A 25,522-nucleotide genomic window follows, 5' to 3' on the forward strand; every position below is an offset into this window, starting at 1 on the left:
AGGGACTATTATAGACTCTGTAGAGATGAAAATTTACCTGACGGAGGCCAGGTTATCAAAACTTCTAAATGCTTGCCGTGTCCTTCATTCCATTCCACACCCGTCGGTGGCTCAGTGCATGGAGGTAATCGGCTTAATGGTAGCGGCAATGGACATAGTACCATTTGCGCGCCTGCATCTCAGACCGCTGCAATTGTGCATGCTAAGTCAGTGGAATGGGGATTACTCAGATTTGTCCCCTCTACTAAATCTGGATCAGGAGACCAGAGAGTCTCTTCTATGGTGGTTTTCTCGGCCACATCTGTCCAGAGGGATGTCCTTCCGCAGGCCAGATTGGACGATTGTAACAACAGACGCCAGCCTTCTAGGTTGGGGCGCAGTCTGGAATTCCCTGAAGGCTCAGGGATCTTGGACTCAGGAGGAGAGACTCCTCCCAATAAACATTCTGGAGTTAAGAGCAATTTTCAATTCTCTTCTGGCTTGGCCTCAGTTAGCAACTCTGAGGTTCATCAGATTTCAGTCGGACAACATCACGACTGTGGCTTACATCAACCATCAGGGGGGAACCAGGAGTTCCCTAGCGATGTTGGAAGTCTCAAAGATAATTCGCTGGGCAGAGTCTCACTCTTGCCACCTGTCAGCGATCCACATTCCAGGCGTGGAGAACTGGGAGGCGGATTTTCTAAGTCGCCAGACTTTTCATCCGGGGGAGTGGGAACTTCATCCGGAGGTCTTTGCCCAACTAATTCTTCGTTGGGGCAAACCGGATCTGGATCTCATGGCTTCTCGACAGAACGCCAAGCTTCCTTGCTACGGATCCAGGTCCAGGGACCCGGGAGCGATACTGATAGATGCTCTGACAGCACATTGGGTCTTCAACATGGCTTATGTGTTTCCACCTTTTCCGATGCTCCCTCGATTGATTGCCAGGATCAAACAGGAGAGAGCATCGGTGATTCTGATAGCGCCTGCGTGGCCACGCCGGACCTGGTATGCAGATCTAGTGGACATGTCGTCCTGTCCACCATGGTCTCTGCCTCTGAGACAGGACCTTCTAATTCAGGGTCCTTTCAACCATCCAAATCTAATTTCTCTGAGGCTGACTGCATGGAGATTGAACGCTTGATTCTATCAAAGCGTGGCTTCTCGGAATCGGTTATTGATACCTTAATACAGGCTAGGAAACCTGTTACCAGGAAAATTTACCATAAAATATGGCGTAAATATTTATATTGGTGCGAATCCAAGAGTTACTCATGGAGTAAAGTTAGGATTCCTAGGATATTGTTTTTTCTACAAGAAGGTTTAGAAAAGGGCTTATCTGCTAGTTCGTTAAAGGGACAGATTTCAGCTCTGTCTATTCTTCTGCACAAACGTCTGGCAGAAGTTCCAGATGTTCAGGCTTTTTGTCAAGCTTTGGCTAGGATTAAGCCTGTGTTTAAGACTGTTGCTCCGCCGTGGAGCTTAAACCTAGTTCTTAACGTTCTGCAGGGCGTTCCGTTTGAACCCCTTCATTCCGTTGATATCAAACTGTTATCTTGGAAAGTTCTGTTTTTGATGGCTATTTCCTCGGCTCGAAGAGTCTCTGAGTTATCTGCCTTACATTGTGACTCTCCTTATCTGATTTTTCATTCAGATAAGGTGGTTCTGCGTACTAAACCTGGGTTCTTACCTAAGGTAGTCTCTAATAGGAATATCAATCAAGAGATTGTTGTTCCATCATTGTCTCCTAACCCTTCTTCAAAGAAGGAACGACTTTTGCATAATCTGGACGTGGTCCGTGCCCTGAAGTTCTATTTGCAGGCAACTAAAGATTTTCGTCAAACTTCTTCCCTGTTTGTCGTTTACTCTGGACAGAGGAGAGGTCAAAAGGCTTCGGCTACCTCTCTCTCTTTTTGGCTTCGTAGTATAATACGTTTAGCCTACGAGACTGCTGGACAGTAGCCTCCTGAAAGGATTACAGCTCATTCTACTAGAGCTGTGGCTTCCACCTGGGCCTTTAAGAATGAGGCCTCTGTTGAACAGATTTGCAAGGCTGCAACTTGGTCTTCACTTCATACTTTTTCAAAATTTTACAAATTTGATACTTTTGCTTCTTCGGAGGCTGTTTTTGGGAGAAAGGTTCTACAGGCAGTGGTTCCTTCCGTGTAAAGTTCCTGCCTTGTCCCTCCCGTCATCCGTGTACTTTTAGCTTTGGTATTGGTATCCCATAAGTAATGGATGACCCGTGGACTGACTACACTTAACAAGAGAAAATATAATTTATGCTTACCTGATAAATTCATTTCTCTTGTAATGTAGTCAGTCCACGGCCCGCCCTGTCTTTTAAGGCAGGTCTAAATTTTAATTAAATTCCAGTCACCACTGCACCCTATAGTTTCTCCTTTCTCGTCTGGTTTTGGTCGAATGACTGGATATGACACGTGAGGGGAGGAGCTATATAGCAGCTCTGCTTGGGTGTTTCCCTCTTGCAACTTCCTGTTAGGGAGGAGATATAATCCCATAAGTAATGGATGACCCGTGGACTGACTACACTACAAGAGAAATGAATTTATCAGGTAAGCATAAATTATATTTTTAGAAGTTTTATGACATAATGCTAGATAAGCTTCCTGTAGAGACCACATCCTCCCTGTAGGGCTGTGATTGGAAGTAATGGACACTGCACAAATGAATTTTAAAAAAAATAAGTAAAATCTACTTAAATAGATGAATAATACAAATTGCAATGATTTATTTTACTTATAAGCTACTACTTAGAGCTTTTTTTTATTACAACATTAAAACAGACGGTTTAATATCCCTTTAAGTACTAAGGGGGTTGATTTATCAAAGGCTTTGCAAGTCTTTTGACCCCCTACGACTGCAGCTTCTCACAAGAGAACCTGCAGTCCGTATTTAACAAGCAGCGGTCATCAGACCGCTGCTTTCCTAACCTTTTGCCACCTCTAAGGTGGCGAATTTCAAACTCCCCGGTCTCGTCCGACCAGGGAGATTGACAGCTTCTGCCCGCGCGTGATTGACTGTGTGCGGGCAGCTCCTGCCCATATGGGATTGCATGCAAGCACAAAATAGCGCTCGTGAAATGCTGAATTCCGCCAGGGGAATTCAGCCCGCCACAGGCAAACAGCAGCGGACAGATGCGCTTATATGCGCCCCTGTCCGCCACAGCTTGATAAATCAACCCCTAAGTCTATAGGCTTCAATTAACCAACACATCCTCCTAATTTTTTTGTCTAAAGTCAGAACTATTACATTGTTGTGCTCTTTTCATCATACTATAAAGCACTGTGAATTCTGGTGGCATGTGGAATTAAAGTGACAGTAAAGTAAAAATGAAATGTCCATCATTCAGATACATCATGCAGTTCTAAACAACTTTTCAATTTACTTCGATTATGAGATTTACTTTGTTCTCTTGTTATCCTTTGTTGAAAAGTAAAGCTAGTTAGGCTGATAAAAGCTTAGGAGCAATATAGAGTGTTTAAATGTGTGTAATAAAACTACTTTGCAATATCCTTTCATCATTTATTTCATCATATATTCATTATATTTACAGTATATATGTGTGTGTGTTTGTGTGTGTGTGACATGGAACTGAATGTATCTCTTCCAGTCCAGTTTAACAATACCTTTGTCGGTATATGGGGCTCCCAGGATTTGACTTTCCACTAGATAAACACAAGTCGGTGTCATTTTTCCCTATGTATACAGGACATTGCATTTCCTTTTTAAAACCTTGTTTATAGAACACACACTGGTAATTTCCTTCCTTGTTTCTTCTTACATATCTGCTTCCATTCCCTTTGTATATATGTGTGCAAATGCCCCACTATTTTATTTTTGTCAAAATTATAAATATTTTAGAATTAAGAAGGTTATTTGTTTAAAAAAATAAATAAGGAAATGCATAAACAGACATTAGAGCTGTGTAATTAATCTCATTATGCAATTAATTGTGATATGAGGCAATGCAATAGCTAAATCACACGAGGCTGCAATCAAAACAAACAAACAAACAAAAAGTCCAAAATGGCTCCCTTAACATGTCATGTGATCCCCACACAAACGCCCCAGCGTAGCAGCAGCACTGATCACTTATCCCGGGGGGGCGTACTAGGAAATGTTAAATCAGTGTCGCAGCACATAACGCAAATTGCAAAGGGAACAAGCCACTGTTTTAAACAAATTAAAATAAAAAATAAATAAAATAAAGAATGATTTTATTTTTAATTTTACTTATTATTGAACTTTTCAATAACATTCATCGTAGAGAAAAGTAACTATCTTTTTCTCAAGAACTTTTTCAAAGAATCAAAGCATCTGACAATGATAATAAGGTAAATAGAAAATAAACATAATGTATATCAAACTATACAAAACAAATGGCAAACTGAGACATTGTTTCAACATTGCCAAATATACTGGATATGATAGAATACAAAAGAAGCGTCCACTTTATTTACAGTGAGATAGGCGGCAAATTAGATTAACTGAAGTCACAATCATTAACTCTTGGTGTTGTCACTTTATCCCATCAATTACACGAGGAAAGAATATAATGATTAGATGAATTAGAGGGACATTAAACAAAAGATATGTCTGTGAATAACATGTAGATGTATTTTTTAAAGTTTCGTTAGCTGTTTAATTATTGACAAAATAAGTGTAAAGTTTTAGGGGCCGATTTATCAAGTTCCGTTTGGAGCTTGATGCCCCTTTTTCCGCATGAGTCTTTAGGCTAAAGACCGCTGCTCCATAACTTGTCCGCCTGCTCTAAAGCCGCGGACAGAAATCAACCCTGGGTTTATTGACACCCCCTTTGGCCGAAAATCTGCAGGGGGCGGCATTGCACTAGCAGTTCACAAGAACTGCTGGTGCAATGCTGTCGGCATTTATCGATGTGCAGCGGACATGATACGCTACATCGTATCATGTCCGCTTGCATTATGATAAATCTACCCCTTAGTGTCTATAAAACAATGGGAGCTGCCATGTTGTAACTTAGGTTACTTTCTCTGCTGTGGCCAATTAGGGACAGTTATAAATAGGTCACTAGAGTGTGCAGCCAATGGCTGTGGGGAATAGAACAGTGTTTTGCATTTCCATTTCTAACAGGAACTAAAAAGCTCACAATTTCAGAATGGAATTACAGGAAAGGGGGACAAAATAAATAATGAAAGTATATTACAGAGTCTTTTTATATAAACCGTTTATCATTTTATATTACCTTCTCAAACTGCTTAATGTCACTTTTAAAAATTATTTTTGTCTGTTAAAAGTCAGCATAGAAAATAAACACCTCAACTGTTATACTGTGTTTTATTTTATTTTTAACAGTATTTACAAGAACATAAATTGTAGTGGACCCTAATTAAAAGAATCACAAGTAAACTAACAGGTGTATTAAAGGGGCAAAAAAATAGTGTTTAATTTGTTTAGACAAAAGTATGTTTAGTGTACCCTGGAACTCCTATTTGTTGTTAATTTACATTCATTTCCATTGCAGTTGGGTTTTTTTTATGTCTGTGTTCTAGCATTATTGGTTAATGAGACATGAAACCCCAAAAATGTATTTCACAATTCAAATAGAACATACCATTTTAAACAACTTTACTATCTTAAGTGCTTCATTCTCTTTATATCCTTTGTTGAATGAGCAGTAATGCACTACCAGGAGCTAGGAAATGACAAGAGGCAAGTAAGTGCTGCCACCAATAATCAGCTTCTGAGCCTACATAGGTTTACTTTTCAACAAAGGATACAAAGAGAACAAAACAAATTAGACAATAGAAATAAATTAAAAAGTTATTTAAAATGATATGCTCTATCTAAATCATGCAAGAAAAAAATGTGTTTTTCATCTTCCATTAAACACGATTTTGTTTTGTGTTTTCTTGCCTGCAATATGACATCTAATGCATATGCATGTGCTGTTGTCTATACATGAAAACAAACTTGTTAATTGTTAACAGTGAGTCACTATTTTGGCAGAGATATGTGTCTGATTGTTTTGAAAAGCACTATTCCTGTTATGCTTCATTTTTTTGCATCGGAATGTTCATCTTGTGAAGTCTAATAAACATGCAGTGCAATCGTGCATCATACACATACCTCTCAACAGTTTTAAAAGTCACAAGCCTGGAGGTATTTTGGACAGCAGGATTTGGAGGTGTAGCCAAGAGAATTAGTAAATAGGTATAATGTATATTACATGCATTTAGTATGATGTAACCTTAAAGGGACAGTAAAATCCAAATTAAACTTGCATGATTCAGATAGGGCATGTCATTTTAAACAACTTTCCAATTTACTTTTATCATCAAATTTGCTTTGTTCTCTTGGTATTCTTTGGTGAAAGCTAAACCTAGGTAGGCTCATATGCTAATTTCTAAGCCATTGATGGCTGTCTCTAATCTCCATGCAGTTGACAGTTTTTCACAGTTAGATAGTGCTAGTTCATGTGTGCCATGTAGAGTCAGCACTAATTGCTTGAAATGTAAGTCTGTCAAAAGAACTGAGATAAGGGGGCAGTCTGCAGAGACGTAGATACAAAATAATCACAGAGGTAAAAAGTATATTAATATAACGGTGTTGGTTATGTAAAACTGGGCAATGGCAAATAGAGGGATTATCTATCTTTTTAAACAATAATGTTTTTGGTGCAATTTTTTTTACCAGCTTTCTAATTTACTTCTTTTATTATTCTTCGTTCTCTTCGTATTCTTTGCTGAAACCAATATACCATAGTTGTCCCTTGGTGCAGGGCTTGACAGCCTGCACTTGTAAATTTGTATCAGTGCTGGCTACCATTTCTTTATCTTTTGTTGAAAAGCAGGGACATCTGGGTTGCCAAGGTTAGCCACCACTGGTATAGAGTCTTAAAGGGACAGTCAAGTCCAAAAAAACCTTTCATGATTCAAATAGGGCATGTAATTTTAAACAACTTTACAATTTACGTTTATCACCAATTTTGCATTGTTCTCTTGGTATTCTTAGTTGAAAGCTAAAACTAGGAGGTTCATATGCTAATGTATTTGACCTTGAAGGCCTCCTCTAATTTAAATGTATTTTGACAGTTTTTCACCACTAGAGGGTATTAGTTCACGTGTTTCATATAGAAAACATTGAGCTCATGCACGTGAATTTACTGAGGAGTGAGCACTGATTGGCTAAAATGCAAGTCTGTCAAAATAACTAAAATAAGGGTGCAGCTTGCAGAGGCTTAGATACAAGGTAATCACAGAGGTAAAACATATATTATTATAACTGTTGGTTATGCAAAGCTGGGGAATGGGTAATTAAGGGATTATCTATTTTTTAAAACAAAAATTTTGGTTTTGTCTGTCCCTTTAAATACATGTAGTTAGGTTTAAACTTACATATGACATAAGTCAGAGGTTGTACTTTGCGTGTGGCACCGCCCCTTTAAGAAAACTTCATTGGTCCTTACACCTCAGCGTTTTCAGTGACACATTGCAAATCCTGAAAACTAATATTTTATGTGACAAAGATTTAGGCCTCTATTTAACAAAGTCTGGCTCTCCATATTCAGCATTGCACCAGCAGCTCACAAGATGGGCCAATGGGCCGCCAGCAGGGAGGTGTCAATCAACCCGATCGTACTCGATCGGGTTGATTTCTGGCGATGTCTGTCCGCCTGCTCAGAGCAGGCGGACAGGTTATGGAGCAGCGGTCTTTGTGACCGCTGCTTCATAACTGCTGTTTCTGGCGAGTCTGAAGACTCGCCAGAAACACGGGCTCACAAGATCACTACGGAGCTTGTTAAATGAGCGCCTTAGAGTGTTGATGAAATGATTTGTGATATACACAATGTAAATTTTTAAAATGTTAATAATTTAACCCAAGGCTCGACAAACCCAGGAGCCAATTTTTAAAGTTGTTTTGCTTCTTAGACAACCATTTTATATTGTATTTGCTCTTGACAATCGCTGTATTATCAGTGAATCTATACTTATTGTGTAACAGACAACAATACAATTACCTGTTTTTTTCTGAATGCAAAATAATAAAGATGTTTGCACTGCTTAAAAAAAAAAAAGTTATATCTTCTAAATTATCACTGCTGCTATTTAGAAGAAAAAAAAATATCCCAGAATCCTTTATTTCTCAGTCTTCTCTCCATGGGCCGGATTTTCTAAAGTTTTCTTGTCTAGCAAGATTCTATAAGAAGCCTCTTCAGGTTTTTGAAGCCCTTCAAGGATTGTTTTAAAGGCAATTTTTGCTTAGGGGACTGTGTATCCGCATAAGGGGAGAGACACTTAGGGCTAGATTTATCAAAGGCTAGGCGAACTCTGTATGTTCTTCGCCTGTAACTGCGCCCCAGCTCGCCTCCGGAGAGGCGCACATGTGCGCCTAAATTTATAAAAAAAAATAGACGTAACTTTGCGCAGGCGAGCTGGGGCGTAATAATGATAAATTGCGCCTGTCGGAAAAAGCATTTACTCCCTATTTATCACAGTACATCCCTATAAATATTTGCGCCGCCATGTTTTGATTATTAAAAAAATGTTTTTTAGGTAACTATTTAGCTAATATTTATATTATATAATGTTTCTGTGCTGCTTGTGTCATATGTTGACACAAAAATAAATATATCAATATATATATATATATATATATATATATATATATATATATATATATATATATATATATAAAACATTTGGTACCATATGCGCCTGTGGAAGCGCAAATTACTGGGAATAACAGTATCTTATATATATATATCAATATATAAATATATAACCTGATAAAAGATTTCAATGATATACTTATATGATGGGAACAACGGCTAATTTTACTGAATAAACTCACACAATAAGCTAATTGCAGAAAGCAAATCCATGTTTCTTCTTCCCAATCGCTTAATAAAACATGAAAATCCACTTAAAGGGATAGGAAACCTCAACATTTTCTTTCATGATTTGGATAGAACAAACGGTTTTAAACAACTTTCCAATTTAGTTCTATTATCAAATTTGCTTAATTCTCTTGTTATCCTTTGCTGAAGGAACAACATTGCACTACTGGCAGCTAAATGAACACATCTAGTTAGCCAATTACAAGAGACAAATGTGTGCAGGCACCAATCCGCAGATAGCTCCCACTAGTGTAGGATGCATTCTGTTTTAAGAAGGGATACCAAGAGAACGAAGCACATTTAAAAAATTAAAGTGAATTTAAAAGTGTCATAAAAGTTTGACTTTCCTATCCTTTTAATTACATATGAAAATATATGCAAATGTAGAAAATGATCTGTTAAACTATTAGTTGTTTTTAGTGTTGCCCATTATAACTGAATGACAATACAATAGCACTCATGTACCTATTGTTGTATAATAACAAACTGGAAAAACAGGCAGCCATAACTTTTGAAGAAATCGTTTGGCATTTGTGTATTTGTTCGTATGAAAGGGAGTTTTGTTACGCTATTCAGTTTCTTAAACAGGCACTTAACACTTCAGACATTGCTGTTGTTTTGCTATTGAATAACATATCAGCCAAGCCTAAACAAATGCTAGGATTTACCATCACTAAAAATAAACATTAGTTTCTCTCATTGTTTTGTAAAATATGATGTCAAACTCACCCTATCTGTAAGGAAAGTAGATCGCTAACACAGCGCCTCTGGCAGCCCACGGCACAGTGCTTTCTTTAATGAGGTGATGTTTCCACCTCTAGACCAATAGCCGTGCGTGTCAACTGACATCCTTGCACTGGTATTGGTCTAGAGGTGAGAACGTAACCTCATTGGAGAAAGCGCTGTACCATGGGGCGGCCGTAGGCGCTGTGTTAGCCATATGCTGTTATGCACATGGATTTACCATCACTTTAATGTCTTGTCTGCTGCAATTGTTTTTCTATAGCCAAACTACACCCAACATGTGCCTCATTTGGCAGAAGACAAAGCTAGCCACGGTCATTCTGTCGGTACAAACTGCATTGTTTTGCAGTTGTTATCCGCTGAAGACAGAGAGATGTAGCAAGGTTAGCCTTGATAAGTCTGCAGTGTGCATATCCATCTCTGACAAAGAACACTAAAATAAATAAATACATAATGGAAGTATATTGCTAAGTTTTTTAATGCACATTACTTAATATTTTATATAAAAATCTAAAGGTGTTATAATTCCATAGTAAATGGACAACAGACACCTAATACAAGGAAGTACAGTATTGTAAAGCATTGCTTTTTTTTTAATATTAAAATGTTATATAGCATTGCAGTTGTTAATGTGAGACTAAACTAAAAATTCCCCATAAAAGGGCCTGCTTACGAGTGGAGCTTCAACAGTTACGCGCGATAAGGGGTGTTAGTGTGAGTTGTTGTTTTTTTTTGCTCATTACAATTTGAAAGTAAACTCAGTCGCTTGAGCGCAATTGAAGTTAACGCGCATCAGTTTAGCAAGTCCTCAGCTCTGGTTAACTGTTTAATAAAACAAAAAAAGTCTCACAAAACACATCCAAAATACATTACAAAGTAGAGTTACACTCATAATAGCACCATCTAATAAAAATTATTCACAAAAAATATTGCACAAAAGAGTTATAAAGGCTCAAAGATAGGAGTTTTCAGGTGTTCGAGAGAAAAAAAGGTGCAGGCAGACGGTTTTAAAGGGCCACTGTAAGTAAATATTTTCTATGCCTGTTACTAACTAACTACCCCAAATACGCTTTTTATCAATAGCATTTCATTAACATATCACTACCGTATAGCAGAAATCTTGTCTGCAAATTTAATTGTTTTCCAAACCCACTCCGTGGGTATCCTTTGCTCTGTACCAATCCGTTTACAATACCTAGGTTTCAAAATGGCGCTTTAAACACAAAGTTATTGGTTTAAGTATTTTGAACACTCAGTGCTGAAAATAGTGGGCAGGATAACGTGACATCATCGGCGAATAAAAGATATAACTTTTAGAACGTTATGAAACTTCGTTTTGGAGAAAATATAGGTCAGTAGGTTTTAATTAATGTTTATTAACTTTAATATGTTAGTTGTTTAGCTTAAAAATTATAACAGAAAGTAATCCTTTAACATAGATACATACCTGTACATGTGTATGTATAAATATTAAAAAAAAGTCTGTGTACATATGTATTTATACGTGTATATATGTATTTACAGACATAAACACATAAATACAAAGTTAAGTAGATGAAAACATGTTAAAGCATATTTATGGTGCGATATGCATATTAAATAAAGTGTTATACTGTGTATTTACTGTAATTTTTTTTCACATTCTAATGTTCTGCAAAATATGTTCTATGTATTTATTAATAGGTATTCCTATATATCTAAACCTATATATAATCAGGTATAGATATATATTGGACCAAAAAAAAACACATCATATATATGTAGAAATATATGTGAGAACATGTTGGGTTAGCGCACTTGAGAATATGCAATCGTGTTCGATTGTGAGTAGGGTTTTTTTCTACTTTGACTTCTAGGGGGGAATAGGATTTAGCGTGCGCAATATTCTAAGTTTGACGTCGGGTTAGCTCGTAAGCAATATTTTTTTTTACTTCAACTTATAATACGAATGCAACTCTACACGTGAAAAGCTTACTTCTAGAACAGTTAATACTCAAGCGGGAGTGTGTTATAGTGCTCCACTTGTAATCTGGGCCAAAATGTTCAATAATACGTAGTGAAAAACCTTTTTAATCTTGACATTTTGTGTAATTTAAATCTGAAAATTTGTAGTGTTTTTCCTTTTGCCTCCAGAAAGGCTGAAGTGGATTCTGTGGAATTCAGAAGCCTTGACCGTATTACATGCTGCACAGAGATTGGTTGATACATGCTGATGCCCATTAAAAACTGACCCTCATTGGACAAATAAAGGAGATAACTTAAATTTGAGGCTCTGGATTAAAAAAAACAATACAAAATTTGTTTAAAAAAAAAAATACTGTTTTAAAACATTCACTTTTTGAGCAGATCTTCTACAATTCAGTTATTCATTTCTGATGCATATAAAAAACGTCCCTTTTAATTAGTGCCTTCTTTTGCCGATGATGATTCATTATTGTCATTTTTGTCTTTTCGTCAGTGACATCAACATTGCAGTTACACAAGCTGTTTTCATGTACAACATTTGAGTAACTACAGGCTAAAAACAAAAGTAGCATTGTGTACAGTCTTTTTTTTTTTTTTTTTTTATGCCCCAGGGTTTTTTTTAATGCAAAAATTAGTTAGCTAAAAAAAAGGCACTATGTACAACATTGGCTGAAATGAGATATAAGCGTTTATGTTTGTGTTACCCTTAATCTAGAGAACTTTATCCAGTACTTGCCTTTAGAGGGTAGTATGTAATAGAGTGGTGCATTCCATTTTTTGCTTCCATAACGAATGCGGAAATAAGCTGCTGAAAGCTGCAATTGGCTATTTCCGGAGCCGCAGTTATTCTTTTGAAAGTTTCACACTGAGATCAGTGCAAATCCAGATCTCAGTGTGTTACACTTTCACAAGAATAATTACAGCTCTGAAAAGAAGCCAATTGCGGCTTTTGACAGCTTACTTTAGGGAAGGAAAAAGACTAATGCCTATATCTAGTATGTAAAAGCACGGTAGAGTCAAAATGAAACTTTTAATGGGTCAGAGCATGCAGTTTTAAACAACTTTCCATTTTATGTTATCAACTTGCTTTGTATATTTTTGTATCCTTTGTTGAAGAGCATACCTATGTAGGCTTAGCAGCAGCAGAATAATGCTGGGAGCTAGCTGGTGATTGGTGGTTACATATATGTACCTCTTCATTGGCTTATCCGATTAGATAGCTTATCCTTTATTGGCTTATCCGTGTTTAAATAGCTCCCAGCAGTGCTCCCGAGCCTACAACAAATGACACTAAGAGAATGAAGTAAATTAGATGACAGAAGTAAATATGAAAGTTGTCTAAAATTGCATGCTTTATGTAAGTTTATTTTATTTTTTTATTGAGAATCTTTAGGCGATACATAGTTTAAAGTAAATATATGCATTAATAATTACAGTCAATGTAGTGAACATAACATAGATTCTCAATTTTTACCTTTTAACAATATGCTCTAACTATTTAAATTGAAATATTCATGGTTCATTTGTCTAGCACGAATAATAATAAATAACTCTTTTGTCGTGTGGTTAGATTACATCCAGCAAGTCTTAATGGGCATGTCTAGTCTGGTTTACGGAGGGAGTTATGTCTCAAAAGAGAGTATTCAGTGGACTATGTCTTTGCATGAGATGGGTTAGGGTGACTTTTCAGGTATTGTTCCCAGGCTACTTGTGACTCGCTAAGAGTCCCTTGTGTCCTGTCTGTATGCTCTATATTCCTCTAGTTCGAGTAGTTCTGTCACTTTTTGTCTCCACATTACTCAGTTGGGGATGCAGTCAGATTTCCAGTTTTTAGCGATGAGGAGTTATGCGCTATTCGTCATTATCCTTAGTAGGGGTTTATAGGGTTTATTTGGGATTTCCATGGATTTATTAAGCAGCCAGATCAGGGGGTCTAGGGCAGTGCTCAACAAATCTGTTTAAAAATTAGGAGCCAGTGAAAAGACTTAGGAGCCAGACATAGTTTTAGGAGCCAGACAGTAGCAGTTGTATATAGATATATGAAGGATAACCCAAAAAGTTAGGAGCCAGGGGTAAAATTCAAGGAGCCAGTGGCTACCTGGCTCCTGGGTTTGTCGAGCCCTGGACTAGAGGTAAAGTTATTTTAGGATTCTTTCTATTTCTTAGATTACGTCCTGCCAGTACTGATTAATCTTTGAACACCACCACCACATGTGTCCCATCCCACTGCCTACATGTCCACATCTCCAGCATTGATTGCTACATTTGGGGAATAGTTTGTGAAGTCTCCTGGGGGTAAGATACCAACCATGGAGAATTTTGTTATTAAGCTCTAGTATGGATGCAGAGGATGAGGATGATTTTGTGTTGCAGAAAATGGTGGAGTCCATTTAGGGGGCGATTATCACCCCTAGCTCTCTTTCCCATGATTCAATGTAGTGCGGTAAGTTGCCTGGAGGAGGTTGTGTGAATAGCTTGTATATGATGGATAGTGTGTGTTTGATTGGAGGGTTTCAAATGTATAGTTTCTCTAAGTTAGTGAGCGGGCGGATCATGTTGTTAGTCTGCTTATGTGTTGTTAGGTAATAGTGTAGTCTACTATATTTAAACCAGTTATGTGCCCAGAGGAAGCCTCTTTTTTGCTAGCTGGGGCTGAGGACATATTGATTCTCCTGTTGTAAGTTGGTTGATGGCTAAATCTATTGGTGGATGGGCCGCGTTAGGAGGGGTCCCTAATTTGAGGAGTGAAAATTTACTTATGTGTATAAGAGAGGTCAATGAGGACGGTCTAGATGATAGGTATGTATTTCATGTATTTGCTGTTTCCCATATTTGGAATGTTTCTTTAGTAATCGGGTTTGTGATATATTTACTAATTTGGGTAAAATTAGGGAAGCTAGGTTTATATTAGTGGTCATATTTTCCTCTAGGTCTATCCAGCGCTTTTGATTCCTATGTATTCTCAGTTCTAAAATGTGTTGGAGGAATATAGAAGTCCTGTAGGCCTCTTCATCTGGTACTTCTAGGCCACCCTGGGTTTTAGATTGCATCATAATGTGTTTTTTTATTCATGTCTCCTATAGATGAAGGTACTAAATAGTTGTTGTATTTGTGCTATGTATTTAGGGGGTATAGGGATGGGCAGGGTTTGTAAGATGTATAACAATCTTGGGAATGCATTCATTTTAATAGTGTTTATTCGACCCATCCATGTAAGGTTTCTGGAGGTCCAGGAGGAGAGGTCTCTAATTAATGCTGATTTGAGGGAAATGTAGTTTAATTTATATACCGAGTCTGGGTTATCCTCTAGATAGATGCCCAGATACTTCAGGGATCCCTTGCACCATCGAAATGAGCATATATTTTTGATTTGTTGTTCGGTGTGTTGGGGGAGGGATAACTTAAAAATCTCTGACTTTGCTTGATTGATCAGGAAGTTCGAGAGACTATGAAATGTATCTAATTCTGTTAGAAGAGGGGGGATTGAGTTTTCAGGATTAGTAAGAGTGAAGAGGATGTGATCTGCGAACATAGATAATTTGTATTCTTTATTACCGATTTGAATGCCCGAAATCTCTGGGTTGTTCCTAATTTTGGTTGCGAGGGTTTCTATTAGGCATGCAATTAATAATGGGCACAAAGAGCATCCCTATCTAGTTCTGTTTGTTATTGGAAAGGATGGGGAGAGAATACCGTTAAGGGAAATACGGGCACTTGGAGAATCATAGAGGGCAAAAATTCTGTGTCACATTCCTTCTCCTATTCCAAGCGTTTGTAGAGTCACTTTCAAATGTTTTTTCAGGGTCTGTTCAGAGCCAGACAGCTGGAATTCCTTCACTCTTCACATGCCATATGAGGTGAAGATTGCGTACCGTATTATCTTTCGCCTCTCTTTCGGAGACGAAACCTACTTGGTCCTGGTGTATTATTTAGGTTAAGACTAAATTTAATCTTTTCGTTATCATTTTTGCAAATATTTTGACGCCTGAATTTAATAAAGAAATCGGGCGGGAGTTAGGAATTTGGTTTGTGGATTTGATAGGTTTAGGGATGATGGTTATATGGGCCTGCAAGGCATTTGGGGAGAAGGGGTTTTGATTGTCTATGTTGTGGAAATAGTCCAAAAGGTATGAGGCTAAGAGGTTGCAGAATTTAGAGTAGTAAGTGTTCCCGAACCCGTCTGGGGCCGGGGCCTAACCTGAGGGTAGGGTAGAGATGGATTTTTGTAGTTCTTGAGTGGTAAAGGGGGTGTCTAAATCGTCTTTTTGATCTGTCATGAGGGATGGCAGTTTTAGTTGGGCTACGTTTTTTTTAATTTCCCCCGTTCTGGGTGGAGGATGATTTCTATCTAGGTTATATAATCGTTCCTAATATGCTCTAAATTTTTCAGCTATATCTTTGGAAGAGAACCAAGTTTTGCCTTTGTTATTTTTTATGCTCATTATGTATCTTTTGTTGGTTCTCTTCCTGAGTTGTCTGGCAAGCATTTTACCTTGTTTATTCACTCCCTCATAGTATATTTTCTTAAGATATAGGGCTCTGTGTTTTGCTTCTGTTCATAAGTAAAGGTTCAGTTGGTTTCTTTTGTGTTCTATACTTTCTAACTAGGAACAATCTTTGGGGTGGCTTTTAGGGATATCTTGAAGTTTAGATAAGTCTTCTAGTAGGGCTTTTAGGTATGTAGTATTTTGTCTATTATTTGCTTTTATGGCTATTAGCTCCCCTCTAACTACACATTTATGGGCTTCTTATATGTACTGTGTATCTATATCCGGGTTGTCATTCAATTTAAAGTAGTCTTCTATAGTTTTTGTAAGTTGGGTGCATACTAGGGGGTCTTTTATCAGGGTTTCATCTAGTCTCTAATCTCCTATACCGTGTTTGTGATTTGGGCCACATGAGGGTACAGTTAATCATGGCGTGGTCTGACCATGTGAGGGGCAGAATTTTGGTTGGTTGGACTAGTGCTAGGCTAGGGACATCTATGAGTAAATAATAAATCCTTGTATATATTTGATGAGGGTGTGAATAATGGGTATAATCTTTCTTGGAAGGGTGGTAAAGCCTCCATGTATTGTGTACTGCAATGGAGGATAGGGCTGATTTAATTGATTTTATTGTTTTGTTCGAGGCTCATGAGGTACCTGAGGAGCAATATAATTTAGGGTCTAAGGATAGATTAAAGTCCCCTCCTAGTATTAAGCTTCCTGTCATCATTTCTAAAATTTTATTACATAGGTTATGGAAGAATTTAGGGGAGTCAGTGTTTGGTGCATAAATATTAGCTGTTGTTATAGGCTTATTGTAATGTATCCCGGTATGATTATGTATCTCCCCTCCTTATCTTTGGTTTTAGCGGTCAGCTGGAAAGGAAGTTTTTTTTTTTTTTTTTTTTAATAGTATGCCAACTCCGTTATGTTTAGTGGAATAGAAAGCCAAGTGTACTGAACCGAATTTTTGAAAGGATGACTGCGGTTCCTGGCCCCTTTTAAAATGAGTCTCCTGTATTAATACTATGTCGCAACCAAGTCTCTTAGTCTCTAAAGGCAGTGGATCTTTTTTGTGGAATATTAAATCCTTTCACATTATGCAATATATGATTTTTTTTGTCTGTAGGGTTATTAGCAATAGTCTTGTTGGATGGTGGTTTAGCTTTGTGGGTCTGGGAGTGTTGGTTAGGGAAAGACATAGGATTTGGTAAACCATATAGAGAGGTACAATGTAAGACAAACTGGGCATTTTCTTTGCTAGAGTGTAACACCTAGTTGTGGATGCTGCTGAAACAGAATGAGTAACACACTTAAAATAGACATTTGAAACATAACATACATAACAAATTAGTAAAACAAAACCCCTCGTCCACCATAATAAGGGGTGGAGAGCTGTCAGGTTTGCTCTCAATATCATAACTATCTTAAAGTAGTTGAACGTGTTAGGATTAGGTGCTGTGTTTGGATTAATAACAGTGGAAGTTTTGGGGTGTTTAATTACGCGGCTGAGGGTATTAGTGTTTACATGTACTTGAAGCTGCTTAAATAGTATTGAGAAATTCTTTGTTTAGGACAGTTGTAGCTAATTAAAGTGTGGTATGGCATCTATTTGTTTTAAGGTGTAATCTTAACTATAAATACCATGTACTTAGAATCTCATGTATTACATAGTCAATCTATACAGTAGTCCAAGTGAACAACAACAAGATAGTACTTCATACCCGGCCCATGGCCTGGGCCTTTATTCAGAAGGTAAAAGTCCAGGATTCAAGTTCCATCAGACTGGGGCACATGGCCAAACTTTGATCGGGATCTGTATTTGTGTTGAATTCCTTTTAACTGAGTTAAGTGTCTTGTGGTGTTGGGGGTAAGCCCTGTCTTCTTCTTTTCTATTGTATTTTGCTCCAATGCAGGCATTGTTCTTTAGGTTGGTTGGTTTCTTGATCCTGTTGAGATAGAGATGGTAATGGCTCAAGGACTTTGTCTGGAGGTGGTGTTAGTGGAATGTTCAATCTTTGTGCTATATAATTTAGGTCATTGTATTTCTTGTAAATTTGAGAACCGTTATGGTTGATGATAAGGCTAAAAGGGAATCCTCAGCTGTATCTAAAGTTGTTATCCTGCAGGGCTTTGGTGATAATTCTTATTTCCTTTCGCCTTTGTATGGTTTGCGGGCTGAGGTCTTGATAGATTTGTAAGTTGTGGCCTTGGAATGCAATGGTTTGACTGTTTCTGGTTGCTTGCCAGATCTCTTCCTTAATGGTAAAGTTCAAGAATCGCAAGATGTCTCTTGGTGGGGATGGAGGTTTTGTTGGAGGCCTCAGGGCTCTGTGAATTCTCTCTCTGTCCTCGGATTTTAATGGAGGCGATTGTGGAGATATATACTGGAATAGGTCTTTCACATATGCTTTTAATTGCTCTTGGGTGATCTCCTCTGGGATGCCCCTGATCCTGAGGTTGTTTCTTCTTCCCCGATTGTAAGGATTCCAGTCCTGCTTTTACTTTTTGCCTCAACTCACCTTCCTCACCTGTACTTAAGGCATCACCCCGCCCCAAACAAGTGCTTAGTTGTTGAGTATTGTTTGCTGAAACCAGTGCTCTGATTCTTATAAGCTATATACTTATCAAAAGAAGATTTACTTCTACTACTTTAACATTTGGATTTACAAATACCAGCTGCAGTTTGGTCTCACAAAGGGACTAATAACAACTAGTCTCATTCATCCTGAAGATTGCTATTCCAAGAAGTATTAAGTTATTTCAACTCCACATCTCTACAGGAATTGCTATTTAATTTCCAACAGGAGGATTCTACCAACTACCGCTACGGTACTTGTATCAATTCTAATTTACCTTGGATGCCTTAAGTAACGGCTAATTACAAATTTCATGTTTTCTCTTGAACTTATGTAAATTGACTTTGTCTCTCAGATATTACTTTGATTGCAACGTATGTTTTATTTAATTCTATGAACTTCCTTTGATACATTCTCATACCGGACAGTAACGGACTTTATGTGACGTCACACAGCTTCTTTCATCTCAGCGTGCCATACAGCTCCTTACAACTCAGCGTGTCTCACAGCACCAATTGCAATCACTAGTCTGTGTTCAGATATCCACGCTGCAAGCATTACTCTGTGTGCTGTGTCTCGCAGCAGGTCACGCCCCTGTCAGCAGCTGCGGTCTGTGTGTCTCACATCTCTCATGCCTCAGTGCTTATTACAATGAACACTATCTCTCACATTTGGGTTTGAGCACAACTAATGTCAAAAGTTGTTATTAATAATAATACTTATTTTCAGCCTCTAAATATTTATATGGTATAACGATATTATATAACCATATAAAGACTTACTGCCATTACTTATAAAAATCACTCTGAATAAAACAGTCTATGCTGATATAATAGCCTGTACTTCAGTTGTGAAACAAATATAATTTATTTAGACTCTGCAGTTGTGATTCAAATAACCAAGGAACCTGATACCGATTGTCGAGGTCCTCCAAATTTTTTTCTTGTAATGCTTGCAGAATTATAAATATAGACAATTGTTGAGTATTGGAGCTCACCAAGTTATTTAGTGTGTCTTGTCCATTTTCAAGATAGTCAGTCAGTCTGGATCTTAATTCGTTAAGGTCTTTTTTGAGGTCCCTCAGCTCTTCTTTTATAAAGGAATTCAGGGATTCGAAATCTGTTTTGGATGGCAGTCCTGCTATCTGGGGCTGTATAGCCAATAATGGATTATGTTGATTAGTGTGGTTATCCAGGCAGGATCCAGGGGCATCCTGCTGCTGTGTGTTCTCAAGTGTATTCTGCTCTTTTGTTTGAAAGAAGAAGGACACAGAGGGAGCTACAGTTGGCGGTTTATTGTGCTTATCCATTTTTGTCCCTTTCTTGGCCGCCATTTGAGTGGATGATAAACTGCTTGTAGTATAGGTGGGGTTTATTAGGCTCCTTTATTGAAGCGGAGTGTTAGAGTATTATACTCTAATCCTTTTAACAGTTTCCTTGATATGTAGGAGATATGTGGGCCTATTTTCCCCCACTTTAGTTATTTTCCTTCTTCCCCTTGTGTTGTGCTCAATATGAGCCCCCTCTCAGGAGTATATGTAGTATTGATGGTTTTGTCCTATGCCTGGGTTATTGCAGTGTCCCCTGAGGCCTTATTCGGCCGTACTGACTCGGTTCAGTAGTTACGCCACGTGGGAGTTTCCAGCGTAACCGCCGCAGTAGGCCGCACTTCGTCTGTCTTTCCCTCTGTACTGATAGAGGTGTGTAGCTGCTCTGCTGTTTCGGATCGGGTTTACATGATGATGGATCCGGTTTGTCCCAGAGTAGGCTTCGGTGTGATGCTTCGGTGTGATCGGTGTCGGTGTGATGTAGCTAGGATGGCTTGCTTGCGGGTGGAGCACAATCTCCTAGCGTTGTTTTAATGTGGCAAGTGGTATCAGGTCAGTTGCTGGATCACAAAACTTCCAGTTTGATGTTCTTTTGCCCCCTTAGAATTGTTGGGAGTCCTTACAGCTACGGAGCTCTTCTAAAAAGCAGCCATGTCCCAGCATGGCCAGGCTCCGCCCCCATGTAAGTTTAATTTTGACATTAATTTCCCTTTTTAAATGGACGGTTCACTCAAACATTTTCTCCCCTTTAAATTGTTACTAATTTTACCTGCTAGAGTGTATTAAATTGTTTACAAGTAGCTCCGTTACCCCTATTATGGCATTTGAAATAGCTGATTTAGCCTTTCGTATCCCCACTTATACTGAAAGTTTCTATACTTGGAGTCCAGGCTATTCAAAATCCTAAGTAAACAAAGCCTGCAGAATAAATTACACTCTCAGTGGGGTGCAGGATGGTTAAAGAGAACAATGGAAAATATAATTGTATTACTTAAGTATTGGGCTTTGGTTTACAGACACATATATATGTGAAGCAAGTGTGTGTATACAAAGTGATAACATAATGAGATCTGATATTACCTACAAGCTCAACCCATTTAGATAGGCTGTGGTATAAAAGCACAAAACTAGCTGATTCATATACACAAATAAACATAAAAAGGGAATTTTATACTCTGTAGCTGGCATAACAATTGTAAAATTGTTCTTCCATTAATGTATTTTTAGTGTACTGTCCCTTTAAGGATCTTTCTTTTTGAACACAGCTGATAATATCAGGTTAAAGTTACATGGAAGTTATAGTTAAATAACTTACTGTTTCTGTTTAATTTTACATCGGTATCCTCTGTTGCAACTAACCTCTTTTCCATGAAAGCATAGTGAGTAAAAGGAGCTGTTTCAACAATGCAGACCAAGTGACGGGTATATCTGCTAATGCAAATCTGAAGGGAAACCCCCCACAGATCCTGTTTCACATTAATTCATGTTTATTTACAGTTCAGTTAAAATAATTTAAAATTAGAAAGTAATAAGATCCAGCTGGTTGCTGTTGAGTAGATTTTTTTTTTTACTGATGCAAATGGCATAATTTCTCTCATGGCAGCTATTATGCACACTTTTTAAGGATAATACAGACTCCTCTCAAATATTTGTTAAAGGGACATGAAAGTGCAAAAAAAAAATCAAAAAACTTTGTGTTGGAGACTGCCTAGTGATTTGTGGGCGGGGCTTCAAAAGGAGGGCAGGACTGGGTGTGTCACAAATGGATTGAGCGTGCCACAAGAGGGTCCGGTTGGAGCTGTCACAGTGCCAGGGCAAAGTGGTGGTGGGAAACCATTATGCTGTGGGGGCTAGTGCCTTACTCTGCCACCCTCCCTAGCAACGCCAGTGCTGGAATGAGTTATGTTGTCCTTTAGCAGTACCAATGTTTTAGATCTTTTTTTTTTAAATCTATTTCATAATGTGCTGTATATAATATTATTTGTTTTGACAATGACACAGTAGAACCCAGAACAGCAATGTATAGTTAAAGGGACAAGACCAAAATTGAAATCATTATTCAGATTATGGGAAACTGTTGAAACATATAACATGATATAAGATTTTAATGTTGTAGTTGTATAATGGGAAATTGAGTCATATTATGTAATGTTATTGTCAGCTATCAATTAGGGATGGGCGAATGTTTTGCAACATTTGAAAAATGAAATTCATTTTAACAGATTCGTTTGTTCATATTGAATGTTTAACGTTTTAATGTAATAGTATTTCTAATGCTATCTTTAAATGTAATATTCGATTTTAAGTTTTCTTATTCGAATATTGCACAATTTTAAATAGAAAAATTCATATCAATATATTTTGTAATAATATTTTTAATTCGAATTATGCAATGTTAGAAATTGAAAAATTAGAATTGATATATTTGAATCTATTATGTATTTATTTACTGAATTCCTTACCACATGAACTATTGAACTTCTGAATAGTTAAATCGAATGCTACATTCAAAATTTTGAATGTGGATATTCAATCTAATTATGAACATTTGAAAAGAAAGAAACATTCCAAAACCATAAATAACATTTGATTACCAAATTTGAAAGGATTTTCATCCTTATCAACATTTGATTGTCCAAAACGAATGGCCTCAGCACTATTCGTTCTACCAAGCAAATTACACTTTCAGCACATCTCTACTATCAGTGTGTAGACGTTTGGTTGGTTAAAGTAATGGTAACGTTTCTAATTCCTATAATCAGATCCAGGAACTGGGAATAGCTGGAAATGTTAACTCATAGATAAATAACTGGATAAAAGACAGGAAGCAACGAGTAGTAGTAAATTGATCCTACTCAGATTGGACACAGGTAATTGGTGGAGTCCCCCAGGGATCTGTACCGGGCCCTGTTCTTTTTAATATGACTTGGAGCAAGGATTAAATAACAACATCCTTTTTTTTTGCAGATGATACAAAGTTGTGTAAGATTAATAGGTCATGGCAGGATGAAAATGCTTTACAAGGGGATCTACAAAAACTTAAAGAATGGGCAGGTAAATGGAAAATCAGGTTTAACAGTTGAAAATGCAAGGTTCTAAACATAAGCAGACAACCTATTATTTAATTGAGACCAGACTTTAGCAAAACAAAACAGGAAAGGGATTTGGGAGTACTTATAGATAACAAGCATAAGATGGGCGCACAATGCAGGGCGGCGGCTTCTAAAGGCTGTGACACACTGCAAGCAGAGCGACGCGCAGCGTGTAGATGCAACTGTGCGCGCTCAGTGTGTCTTGCCTTTTCATCTCTGAGCACTCTGCTGCGTCAGGTCGCGTAGCTAAGTGCTCAGAGATGAAATATTTGAACTTCAGAAGCGATGCGACGCGGAGCAAAGCAGCTGCTTTGCCTCGCACCGCATCGCTTGCAGTGTGTCACAGCCTTAAGTCTAATAAGATACTAGCATGTATTAAGAGGCATTGATGCAAGGGAGGAAAGCATAATTATGTCACTATATAAATCCATAGTAAGACCTTACATTGAGTATGAAGTGAAGTTCTGGGGACCAATCTCATAAAGAATACATTGCAGACTTTGAAAAAGTTCAGACAAGGGCCACAAAACTAATAAGGGGAATGGAAAATGTAAGCTATGAGGAGAGGTTAGCCAAACTGGGCTTGTTTTCTCTAGAAAAAAAGGCAACTTGAGAGGTGACGTGATTACTTTATATAAATATATTCAAGGCCCATATACAGAGATGGCAGAAGCTCTGTTTATTCCAAGAAAATTGTTTGAGACAAGAGATCACCATTTAAGATTGGAGGAAAGGAGATTTAATCTTCAGCAACTTAAACGTTTTTTTCACTGTAAGAACAATCACATTATGGAATTCAATACCTAAGGAGGTAGTAAATGCCAATACCTTAGATACATTTAAAAATGGCTTAGATACATTTCTGTCTAGAAACATAATTCAGGGATATGATTGCTTGTGCTAAATGGGTCACCTTTTTAATGGCATTAATTTAAGATCACCAAAAAAAATTTTTGGCTGACAAAATTACTTTTGAACTGGGCAGCCAGAGTGTGGAGTATTAGAATTTTCATAGCTATATTAAAAAGTAAGTTATGGCTTCATTAAAATGTATCAATTAAAGTCCATCCAGAATATTGTTTCCATTCCAGATCTGATTATACAAATTGGAAACTTTACCATCACTTTAAAGTGAAGGTAAAGTTTTGCGTTTTGGTTGCCTGTATTCTATTACTAATCTACTATATACTATGATCGCTAATTTATTTTTTTATATTTGTATATATATCTAAACACTTTATATTTACTGTCCCGGCCGTTCGTAGCTCCTCCCTCCATGGATTTCCGGATTATTCACTATATTACGTACAGAGCGGTCCCACCCGCTCTGTACGTACTTCCAAAGCGCGTTCCCGATTGCCGGAGCAATTGTGCATGCGCACCATTCGCCGAAAATTAGATTTGTGCCTGCGTTTGTCAATAGAGAAGACGTAGCCTTATGCATGCGCAAAACTGGAACGAGCTTGAAGACGAGAAGCTAGGAAGTGAAGGCAACGCATGCGCATAGAGAACAGTAATGCAGTGATGTCATTTGACGGCCGCCTAACGGCCAGTGTTTAAATTGGCTATTATAAAAACGTGACCGGGGCTTAGAAAAAAAAAACTGCTTGTTTTATCAGTGTTCTAAATCGGATAAAGAAACGGTAAGAAATAAATAAATATAGCGATTACAAAGATTTGATGAATTAAACTACCATTTATTTATATAGTATTTACAGGGGAAAAAGTGTAATACACGAAACTTTACCTTCAATTTAACTAGAGATTAATAATTTTAGTAAGATTAGTCATTTTATTTGACTGATTCTGTTATTTAAAAATAAAATAATTAAATTTGTCCATATGAAGTTGTGAAATCCAGAAGCCGAAAAAATTTTTATGTGTGGAAAGGACTATGGCCCATATTTATCAAGCTCTGTACGGAGCTTGAAGGGCCGTGTTTCTGGCGAGTCTTCAGGCTCGCCAGAAACGCAAGTTATGAAGCAGCGGTCTAAAGACCACTGCTCCATAACCCTGTCCACCTCTTGTGAGCTGCTGGTGCAATGTTAAATGCGGAGAGCGTATTGCTCTCCGCATTTAGTGAGGTCTTGCGGACCTGATCTGCACTGTCGGATCAGGTCCGCAAGACCTTTGATAAATAGGGCCCTATGTTTATAAAATATTCAATAAAAGATTGAAGCTGGTATGCATTCTTTTTGCTGCACTTGTGTATTGAGACTCGCTAGTAGGATTGTAGCTATAATAAATAATTAAACGTTATTTGTGTTAAACTGAAAAAAGGTTGTTATGGTTTTTATACGATTCTTGCAATAAATGTGTGCAAGAAATTCTTCTAAAATTCGTCATTAATGGGATTTTAAAGTGATGGTAAATCGCTAGGATTAACATCACTAAAAATAAAGTGGACTTTCATTGATCACTTGGTAAAAAAATAAAATGGTGCT

At 37.6% G+C, this 25,522-nt stretch overlaps 1 protein-coding gene across 3 annotated transcripts in view; it reads left to right on the forward strand.

Moving 5' to 3' along the window:
* SH2D4A (SH2 domain containing 4A) overlaps positions 1 to 25,522 on the forward strand; it is a 352,968-nt gene that overhangs the window by 64,041 nt on the left and 263,405 nt on the right. Inside the window, exon 1 of one of the 3 annotated variants that reach the window (XM_053703208.1) lies at positions 18,747 to 18,912. The exons of the other annotated variants lie outside the window; for them this stretch is intronic. The gene's annotated coding sequence lies outside the window, so the exon portion shown is untranslated. Of the gene's footprint in view, positions 1 to 18,746; positions 18,913 to 25,522 lie in introns of those variants that run through there. 3 annotated transcript variants of the gene reach the window in all.

This window comes from Bombina bombina, chromosome 2, assembly GCF_027579735.1.
Source record: "Bombina bombina isolate aBomBom1 chromosome 2, aBomBom1.pri, whole genome shotgun sequence".
Lineage (NCBI taxonomy): Eukaryota > Metazoa > Chordata > Amphibia > Anura > Bombinatoridae > Bombina > Bombina bombina.